The 11,417-nt window shown below is 38.4% G+C and overlaps 2 long non-coding RNA genes across 2 annotated transcripts; one reads left to right on the forward strand and one right to left on the reverse strand.

Annotated features, from left to right (window-relative positions):
* Positions 1-3,249: 3,249 nt before the first annotated feature.
* LOC107184964 lies at positions 3,250-10,135 on the reverse strand. The gene is made up of 2 exons (XR_001515873.1): positions 9,942-10,135; positions 3,250-6,425 (listed from the first exon to the last, which is right to left on the reverse strand). It is a non-coding gene; the product is annotated as an uncharacterized LOC107184964 (long non-coding RNA).
* LOC107184965 lies at positions 6,432-9,690 on the forward strand. The gene is made up of 2 exons (XR_001515874.1): positions 6,432-6,524; positions 9,297-9,690. It is a non-coding gene; the product is annotated as an uncharacterized LOC107184965 (long non-coding RNA).
* Positions 10,136-11,417: the final 1,282 nt, after the last annotated feature.

An 11,417-nucleotide genomic window follows, 5' to 3' on the forward strand; every position in this document is an offset into this window, starting at 1 on the left:
AGGACTCCGGCTGTGGGCGGTCAGCGGGAGGCGTTGTGCTGCCCCGCCGCTGACCGGCCGCCTGCGCGCTGCCACTGCCTGGCCCTGCCACTTCTGCAGCCAGTCACAGAGTCCTCCCTCCGCTGGGCACCGCCCACGCCAGGCACCTTGCAATGCGGCTGCTAAGCCTGGCTATTTTTAGATCTCGAGAATACATTGTGCCAGAGCTCAGCTCAAACCACCAAACACACTGATGTGCCTCCCTTTGATCAAAGATGGCTCAGAACTCCATATTTCCCCGAATAAAGTCGATTATCTTCGACTTTTTAAAGTCCTACCCCCTGTGGTCTGACAGTTGGCTGCAAAGCAGAAAGCCACAAGCTCCCACCTCAAAGAGGTCATCACCTTTCTAAGAAGTGCACTAACTCTCATGGCCCTGATTAAAGGCGGGCAGATATTCCTTAGCAGCAATCATAACTATATGCTTCTCATTTCCACTCAACATCCTTAGAATTAATTCCACAATTAGGTCAAACAATCCCCAAAAGGGCATGAAGATTTCTGCGGATTTCTGTATGTACTAGGTTAACTTGTGTTAAGATACCAATGAACACAAAAACAAGGTAACAAAGCCACCCATTAAAATGTGGAGACACTGAAGAACTACCTTCCATGCCCCATCGCTGTAGGCCATGTTTAACTGTTAGAAGCATTAGTATTAAAACAACTGGCCAGTATTATAGCTGTCTTTTTACCAAGTAACTTTTTAAAAGACATCTTATCTCATGTTACCCATTTCACCACCTCCACCCAGCACCCATCCAAATGCAACATATTATAGCGTGTTTTACTTACTCTAATTAAAGAAATGCTAAGTCATAAAAAGACAGAGCGGGAAAAGGGTATCAATATTCTCAAGCCACAACAGCCTTCCAGAGATACAGACCCATAGACATAAATTAGATAGTTATACTGCCTATATCTCTTTCATATGTTCTCTAGCCACATTGGAAAATAAAACTTTTGGCTTCACCTCTCCATTTAAAAAAAAAGTCAAAATCTTAAAATGCTAAACGGGCTTGAACTGTGTATATGTAGTTTATGGATAGGAAGACCATCTGTGAACTTGTAATGTACTCATCTTATATATTACTTACTATTTAAGTTGTTTCTTACTTTTCATAATAAACTACATAAAATCAAATTAAAATTTCCTTTTTCCAAATAAGAAAATAATTTTAATTTTAAAAATAAGCACAGAGTACTAGTAGTGGAAATTTAGTGTTTAAGAAGAATTAAAGAAAAGCCACTTTGGGGAAAAATTACTTTGACTGTAAATATAATAAATTTATCTCATTACTATGCACATTAATTTTAACTTCACTAGGAGGCTAATACTGGTGAATATATCCATAACAATAATGTAAGGATATTGCAGAAGTTTTCCTATATATCTTTTTTACCTCTCTACAACTTCCATTTTTGTTGATTTGAATTTTTCTGTATGACTGTGTTTTTATCTTAGATCCTTTATAATTCTATTACTGGGTGAATTTTCTTTATTATTTTTCTGGTATAAAGTAGGACAAGGAAAATAAGTTGGTTATATCTTTATATTTACTTTTACAGGTGTCATTTTATCAGCCTATTTCTAAGTATCTCCTGAAAAGATTCTAGATGTCAAAACGTGCAGTTAACATTCCTATTTAGAAATACACAAAATAATACCTTTGACGTTGGAACTCAGATATATTATTCAGCAAAACAGCAATTACTCATTGTTTTGCACTTACATGTTAAGAACTATGCGACACTTGGTGACACAATAACAAAATTGCAAAGTCAATTATATTTAAAATAGACATCCTAATAAAATATACACAACCAACTCCTTTTACTCTTTTTTAACTGTTTTGTTTCCTTTTTCTGACTGTTTAGAGTCAAATAGATTCTGTGAATGTTAAACCTAAGCATAATAACTGGTACACACACATCATGGGAAAAGTTAGAAAATGGGGAGTGGGTGTATATAAAGCAAGGTGTATTCCTGAGGGCAGCAGAATCCACCTATGGAGGTGCCAGAATATTTTTGGAAATGTACATGTATGATGTTCTTTTGCAATGTCAATCATACTGGCAAACTTTAAAGCAAAATTTAAGCTAGATTTATATGAAACATTCTAAGCAGCACCAAAGCAACACAACACAAGTAGAATCTCTTTAGATTTAAGAAAGGAGGATTTAAGATGGGAGCAGTTGTTTGTTTTATTCTATTTTAATTGCACAAGAAGCATTTTTGTAACTTGAACTTCCCAGTAATTAATTCTACTTCTCAACCCAGCCTGCAGCCTGAATTGAAGCTCCCATCAGAAAATTAAAATGTTTGTCTGGATAAAATAACTTCTAAATGAACTCTCTATTTCTTTTCGGTTCTTTTTGTATTTCTGCAATGTAGCCCCTCGCAATGATATTAGTTCTAGTGTGGGAAAATATTATAATTGAGATCTGGTAAGTTATTTGCAGACTTCAAGTTTTTCTTTACACTGTGCTGACATTTAGTACAGCCCTGGTGAGGAAAACAATACCACCATTCATAGCTCTAGACGTAGATTTCAATCGACTTAAGCGGGCACAATGAAACTTGGTCATTCACTGGTTACCCATATTGTGTTCTCAAATTTTCTCTCAGCAAAAGTATAATGACTCAGTATTGTATGGTTGCATAGACAAGGGCTTGGAACAAGAGACACTAGTTTTGTCTGACGGTGTGAGAAAGTCGTGAAGGGATCTTTTCTTCCAGATGGTGTTAAATTCAGCTGCCTTTTTAACATTGGCCTTGCACAAGCAATCTGCTGCTCCCCTTTCACAAAGACTGTGCTCGGTTCCCACTAGTTAACATGCATACTCACGCAACCTGCAACTTCACTCCAACTGTTTTACAATGCAGTGGTATGCTAAATAAACTTGATCCAGTTTCTGCCAATGTTAAAACTAGCTTTCAACGAACTACTTAACTGATATTTACACTTCTTTTGACTTAAATGTGCATGCCTTTGGAATATTTCAGATTTCAAAGACATATCACCTTATTATAAGGTCATTGTAGAGACTACCTCAGACACCCTTCAGACCTATGCTCAGATACAGTACCTCTCTTAAACACACAGAAATAAAACAAAATGTCAAAAGTTTGATGTGTAATAGAAAAAAGAAAACTTGGGACATGTTGCAGCAAGAGCAGTGAAACAGCAAAAAATAAAATGAAAATAATAACATTGAAATGCATTTTTATTGATCGATAAGTCATGTAACATTAGTATGATACAAAGCAAGTTTGATATGACAATGGCAAACACATAATCATAATATTGTTTATTTTACTTAAATGTTATATTTAACATATTTACATGAAAGACCAAGATGTAGGCAAAAGCTTCAGTAATTTGACTCCATTGAGTGCTTTCAGTAAACAATAGGTTTCCCCAGCAAACATCTTATTGCCTTAATTGAACCTCCTTGAGAAAGAAAACCACACACTTTGTAATGTAAATGTTAATTGTAGTAGACAATGGGTCTAGGTAAATAGCACCCCTGGACATGAAATAAATGAAAGGAATACAGGCACTTAACAATGAAAGGTTGTTTGCACAAACAGTGCTTCAAATGTAAATAAACAAGGGTCTTCTCAACAGTCACCACAGTCATAAAACTTTGGCACGTGTTCCAAAGCCAAATTGAGAATTTACCTTAATAAAGTCTCCCAGAGTTTCTAACTGAAACTATCAATGGTTTTACAGGCTTCTCCAGTTTGAAGTCTTAAAAGGAGTTGAAGCTACAAAGGCAAGTGGAATGCTTTTGAAGAAATATTGCATAGTTGGGATTGAGGATTGTCAGTAATCTAGGCCACGTGGAAGATAACAGGCCAGTTTGGGCACTTTCTTATTGCAATGTTTGTATTTATGTTTAAATGCCTATACAAATGTTTGCTTGGTGACATGTGGGAAAATTGAGGACATTTTTGAAAAATACTACTATGGGGACCTTCAGAGAACCAAAGTTTCTGCTAAGCATAGTCACTTTTAGATTAAATAAAAATGGCTGTTTAGGACGTATCTAGCTGAGACTATACCAGAAGAAACTTTTATCATATTGTCAGTGATTAACTTTCTACAGGTTGATGATTTTATAGTTTTCATGCCAGTGTGTCTACTAGCATAATTCAGCCAAGTTTCTAGATATATTATATAAGAAGTAAACAATCTGATGAAGTGATGATAATGTCTGATATATATATAGAGAGAGAGATTTTCAAATATAACTGACCCAAAGCAAAAGCCCAAAGGTGGTCACAAGACCAAAAGTATGGACTGAGAATTGGACATGAAGGGCAGGCAGCAATGGAGCTTTCTTGGGACTGCTTTCTACAAGCTTTCCTTAAATATTGGAAACCTCAACCAAAGAAGGGAGCCAAACTTAATTGTGGCCAGTTTAAACAGTGGTTATAAAATTAACAGAAACAGACAGTATGCAGCAGCAACAGACCAGTTGGTGCTGCCATTTGGGAGGCTGCAGATGGCTGTGGGTGGGAAATGCCTCTACTTTTCTAAGCGATGGAGATGAGTATGGTGTGCACTTGATGCTTTTTTTTATACCCCTCCCCCCGACAGGGCTGCCTGTCATAGGCTGCAGGGCCCGCTTTACCACTTGCCCCCCGAGCGTGGGAATCCGAGCGTCCTGCCGTTCACATCTCCTGCGTTCCGTTTAGCCGAATCAATTAGGCAAGACAGACCCTCAGATTCCCCACCCCCTTCCCATTTTTGTCAGGTCTATATACGTCCTAATTATTTCAGTTTGGGATGCCAGAGCTGTTTCCTGGATAGACCTGATCATCCTTAAACAAAAAGAGAGGAGGCGCACACGTGGGTTGTGGCGTAAATGTCACTTTCATTTCCAATGCTAGGCGCAGAGTAAGACAGAACATTTTTTTAACACTTTGACAAGAGGGGAGGCGATCTCGTCTCCATCATGTCTTTCTGCTTCAGTAGCTTCCTCAAGGAAACCCTCTTGGAACAGAGAAGCATCTGTCCTTGTATTTTGAATAGAAGAATAAAAATCAGCCTTTGCTTTTTTTTCTTTTTTTTTGCATTTTCCCTACTAGCTCTATGTCCTCAGTAGACATAAATCATTAACCTTCCAGTATAAACTTTGCTGAAAGTCCAATTTCATATGATCAGATATAAACCCCAAATACATGTAGTTTCCAAGCATAATCTTAAAATTTTTCAGAGGAGGGGGCCTCAGAAGAGAACAGCCTCAGTCTACATACTATGAAATCATTTTTTTAAACTGGGTACCAGTCACCTCTACAGCAGCTTTCTAAGAAAGGAAAAATAACTCATATTTAAACTTTTGCCTTGAAGTAGGACAAACTGTGCATGCCTCTTACCTCATTAGCACTATACAATTCTCCTTATTAACAACCCCTCTCAAAGTACCTGGCACCTTCATATTTTGGCAAATGTGTGCCCCTTAATTTCCTCTAATCCCACCTTTACTCATAAGGAAAACAAAAACGAAAACAAAGTTAGATTCAATAAATATTCCTGACCTTACTGGTTTTTACTGTCTCTTGGTTGTAGTCTTTCATTCTCACACGCTCCCCGGCGATCTTGAAGGAGTTTTTACTTTCGGTTATCTAGCTTTATGAAGACCAATACACTCATACAGCTAGATAACCAAAGATAACAACTCGCTTCCCTCACAGCCTCTGTCTTCCTCTGGCCAGACTCCACATCCCGATCTTTCTGGCAGCACCGAAGAGCAGTAGTCCTCCAGGACACTCGCCGCGCTCAGATTCCTCCTTGCATGTAAATATGACCTGGTTTCTGTTTGTGTGTGCGCGGCTAAAACATCCAAACGAGATCTGTTGCTTTGAAAGTTTATTCCGAACTTTTTTTTCCCCCTTTCAGCAAGTAATCTCCGGCAGCGTCGGCCAACAATTCATCTATTAATATCAGAAAATAAAACCAGCTATTAAGGTGCACCAAGCGGTTACGAGTGAGCAGCAGCATCCGTCCCTTCGGAGGCCTCTATTTGCATTGTAAATTGCTTCATTCTCACGCAAGACTCCTTAGCCTCCCTCTACAGAGACGTAGGAAGCCAACAGCAATTTCCAGCGCAGGTTAAGGAGGAAGGAGAAAAAAAAACACACAAAAAAATAAAAAATAGAAAAACACATCCCATTCTATAGAAGTGACAGCTGATTCAAAAAAGATCTGCTCCTGATCCTTTTGGGGTAAGCACCATGAGCTTTTTACCAAGCGGTGGCAGCTTGATTGCAATATCTTGTGTGTGTGTGTTTTTTGGGGGGAAGATCCTCGATCTCACAGGGCTTCTAGGCTGGGAAAGAGAAGATGCCGTCTTGCTGGCGTGCTGCTGCCCCCGGTCTGAAAGAAGGAGAAAAGGACCATCATTGGAAGGGCTTTCACTGCCAAAATGTGGACCAGCCCGGCAAGGTCAAAGGTTTGAGACCGCTGGAGACCAAGGTAATGATGATGTCATGAGAAATCTCAAGTACATGGTTATTGATATGCATCAGTGATCAGCCGACTGCCCCAGGCCTGCTGCCCGAGCAGAGCAGCGGCAGAGGCAGCAGCAGCAGCGGCAGCATTGCAACAAGCCCTATTTTCTCAAGCAACATCTCTTCCGTTAGCACTGCCGCCTGCTCCTGGAAAAGCAACCCGCGGCCTTTTACCTCCTCCGTGCTAGTGTCGATCGCTCTAATATCCAAAGACTGGAAGAAATCTCTCTCTGAGGACAGATAAAAGCATTTCAGATCTGGGGAGCGTCTTTGCCTGAATTTCTCCTATGGCAGACTGCACGGGCAGACAGATGGAAGGCACTTTGCTATTGCTTAAAGCAGGGCCTTGCTTTCTGGGGCTGGGAATCAGCTCTGTATTAGGCAGTGAGTCTACGTGTGATTGCATGGACAGTTTGCTCTGGTGGTGCGTTTTTAATGGCTTTCACAGCTCAGGCATGTTATGTGTTTATGTGCCATGGTGATAGGGTAGTGTTTGTTCTGTAAGTTCAAAATGAATGCTCTAAGCAAGCCAACTTCATCCCAATTTTTATAAAATAACTCTCTATAGGGTGTGTGCCTTAGAATGAAGAACAGGTAAACACTGCAGCAATAGTTTCTAATGTCGTACACAACTCTACTGCAATAAATGTTGAGCCTTTGTCTATAGTTTCAAACATCAACTTTTATACAGAAGGTCAAAATATACTAGGCTCCCTTATGAAATTATGAAAAAAGGGAATGTTACTTCAGTGAAGAAGACGTAAGATACCTGCATGTTAAGAGCAGAACCCTTTCCTCTTCCCCACCCCCACCTTTTTTCTATCTCGAGGGGGAATACTTTATTAACTAATTAGCCTCATACCTTTTCTTAGGACTTTTCAAAGTGTAAATATGATCACTTAAGAGAGCTCTCTTCTTTTCTCTCCTTCATAATGAGTAATCTATGTCTAATGCATCTATAATATGTACAGTTCTAACAGATGCCCCTCAACAGAATATCTAAGGTGCAGTCCATATAAGATGTATACTCACAATGGGTAAGTTTGATGGACTATTTCTCATAATGACGAGTTATATTTGGTGGTATTACTATTCTTTAAAATATATGCTACAATTGTATGTCATAAATCTCCATATTCATTTCACACATCACTAGTTTATCGCAATACTCTCATTTCTATAGGTTAACTATTTTCCCCAATCACTAAAATACTTTCAGAATTAAAATACACTTTTTCATTGATTCAGGAATTTATTCATTTAAGACATGAGTGGAATATGCTTACCAAATTACATACAGAGCATACATATGTAAATTCTATAGAAATGACTGACAAGTAAAGAAAATCAGAATTGCTAAGAAAAGCCCCCAATCAAGAGTACAAACAACAACATTCTACCAATTAAAGATATGATTTAGTAACACAAATGCCAATTTTTCCCTAATTTTTGTATTAATTTACTTTTTGGTGAGCATTCTTGTCCTGATTATTGAAAAAATACTACACTGTGAAAATCACTTATCTATTTTTCTTATCAAATTCTGGTCCAGGAAGTACAATAAGAAATGGCTGCATTGTGAGATATATATATATCAAACTACAAACTAATTCAGAGAAATATACTCCTATAGAGTTACTGTTTCTTCTTGAACTAAGAGGTCACAACATAAACTACTGGATAAAAATTGAACATATCACTGAGGTATGTGTTCATGTCACTTCTGACATTATGTAAAATCCTAATGAGCTTTGCTGCCTTGGAAGATTGAAATCATTGTGGCCTTGCTTTCCAAGACCTAGAAACAGAATCATTAGTGAATTGGCATGTACTACATAGAACAAGCATACAATTAGATGAATTCAATTCCTTAAGTAAAAACCCCAGGAAATGCCAGTTATTTTTAGAATATCTTTTTGCTCTATATATGTCTTGGAAGGATGTTGGTGAAAATAAAGAGATCTGATGCATAAATGCATATATGTCTGTGTATATCACCCCCATATTTGTGTGAATTTGCAAATTAATGTTGCTATATTTCCATATTTAACAATTAAATGCATTTTAGAACCCAATTAACTATCATGAAAACCAAGACACTAAACATTTGAGTTGCTTCTACAATTAGAAGCTACAAAAGATACTGTCTTAAAATAGCATCTTTTAAGGCAGTCCCACATAGTAATATCAACTGACTCCAGGACCGGCCTCCATGCCTCATACATGTAACATAGATTCATTATGAGAGCCCGAAAAGTGAAAATAGTCAACATAATGATTATGGCCAGTCTGTTCATTAACCAAACAGCCAATTAAATATTTTACTTCAACCATCATCTTTCAAAGTATGAAAACAAAAGATATATAGCAAGATTTAACACTGAGTACCTTATCATTTTGATAATTGTCAAGGTTCGTATCATAGTTTATCATACACATTTCAAGGACATGTTGAAATGTATACGAGACAAGTGGAAACAACTGTGCTCTAAAGATTCCTAGCAATGTCTACCATACATTGTTAGGAGCAGTTATTAACACTTACATGTTCTTATTCCAGATATTTTTGCTTTTCCAAAAGCTATTTAGCTGAGCTACAGAAAACCCGTTTTGAAATCTGCATATTGAAGAATATACTGAATTCAAATGGCTTGCATGCTCCTTCTCTAATAAATTCCCATTAATGGCCAGTAGATTAGGACGTGATTGTCATGCTTGTTTTCTAATCTTTTTACAGGTCTCCAGATGGCTGAAACATGAATGGAAACATCCTGGTTTTCTTTGGAATAAACAATCTCTGCTTAAGTTAAAAGTGAAAATTTATGATTTTCCACATATTTGGATCAGAACTATGCTATTCCGTAAATGAAAATTCATCAGGTTTGCCACTAATATTTAGAACACCTCTATGAATCCTATTCAGATTACTGCAGAATATATAAAGAATTGGCCTATCACCAAAATCCTTTTTAATATTGAGTCTGGATGATTCTCATGCATATAAAACACAGTCTACTAATATAGTCAAGACTACCATTTTCTACATAAAAGCCATTTAATTTACAGTGATTTGTATAGTTCAGGCAAGGTACTTGACTGGCTTGCTTTCTAATAAAAGTATCCTATTATTTCTTCTGTGTCCCAAATTCCTTTTTTATAGGAAGTTACAGGCTATATTTACATTATCTTTGATATGTAATATACAAAGGCTACCTGGGGAGGGGGGGGGAGGGAGACAATTGCATATATGGAAACTTGGATTTTTCTGGAATTGTATCTATTGCATGAACTGGGAGATATGCAATATACTGCAGGCTTGCCACTCAGTAAATAATATTTTATACATCACTTTAATTTTGTCAAATGTAAAATTTAAAATTACCTTTGGTTGGTGGGATGTCTATTCATGTTATACTTCTTTGTAGAGTCATCTGGAAAACAGTCAAGAAAACAAATTATCATAGTTTTAATATATACATAAGCATGTCTATATTTGGCTTCATTTAAAGTACTGCAATTACAATGATTCCTTAAAATGACAAGAGATTCCAGAAAACCCCAATACAATGTATGCTGGTCTTCAGCACCTACAGAGTTAAATATGCTAATTTGCATTTAAATGGAGACATGCATGATAATGGGAATGCAAAATATGCAGAATCTGGAGGTGTTTGGAAATTAATTTTTTCTTTCTTCTTTTATTTTATTTTTAGCTTGGAGGGAAGAGGGATTCTCAAAAAATACTAGGGATTTGAACACTGTAATCTGCCATACAAAAGAGGAGGGAGAGTTCTTCCATGCAAGAATATTAAGACTGGAACAAAGTCATATTTTCTAAATGTTTAAGGAACTAAATTTCCAAACCTTTCAAACAATGGGAATCCCTGGATAAATATCCAATCCATTAGAAAGATGCAAATAGTTTACTGTAAGGCAACAGCACGGTGAGACGTGCATTCATATCTATGGCTCCTGATTGGCTATTTCCTCCACTAAATCAATGAATAATGTAAAACCTGATTGCTGTAAAGTGGTGGATTTTCTTATTCCCTTCCCCCACCCCCCATGTCTCAATATATTCAAGAAGTCTTACACTCCTGAAAATAGCTTGCTTTTCTCTTATGATTTTTAAATGCTTATTGTTATTTTGGAGTGGCGGGGTGGGGCTATTGGTTTTGCAAAATGAAAGTACTGCACTGGTTCAATAATCCTGACTATGGGAGCTTGTTTCCCGAGACAGCGCCCTGATGACTGGCACCCAGGTGCAGAAGGAGGGTGGTGGGCAGAGGTGGGCATGAGGAGAGGGAGGAAACCAGAGCCGACCCCACTGTTGTGGGCCCAAGCCGGCCACTGGTCCCACAGAGCCCCCCGCAGTGGCCGTGACTTGACAGGCCTCCGGTCTAACTTCGGATCCATCTCACTGCTGCCCTGACCCCTCGAGACAGTCCTCCATGCCAGCACTGCGGACACCTTTGCAAGAGAAAACGCCACCGTCTCCAAAGCAAATGCATCGCCTGGGTTCCCACCGCCCCGGGTTCTTCAGATGAATCCAGGCCCCGGAAGGAAGGTCTTGCCTCCCTCTGCGGAGTCTGGATTCCACGCAAACCGCAAAACCCAGGTTCCGCGGGCCTTCCAAGCTCCAGTCACACCGAGATGGTTGCATCTTGATGAATCTTAACTTGGGATGACCCTGTAAAGCGGCCTCTTGCCTCCCAGAATCCAAAACGCAAAGAAGGAAGTAGAAACCCACCAGGTCTAGTTAGCTACTGTGGATAAGTTTCCACCAAAATCCAATCAAACCCTCTCCTCGTTGCCAGGTAATTGCCACTTTGAGGGGGTTAAAATAATTATTCCAAGT

This window comes from Myotis davidii, unplaced genomic scaffold, assembly GCF_000327345.1.
Source record: "Myotis davidii unplaced genomic scaffold, ASM32734v1 scaffold44, whole genome shotgun sequence".
In the NCBI taxonomy this organism is placed as follows: Eukaryota; Metazoa; Chordata; class Mammalia; order Chiroptera; family Vespertilionidae; genus Myotis; species Myotis davidii.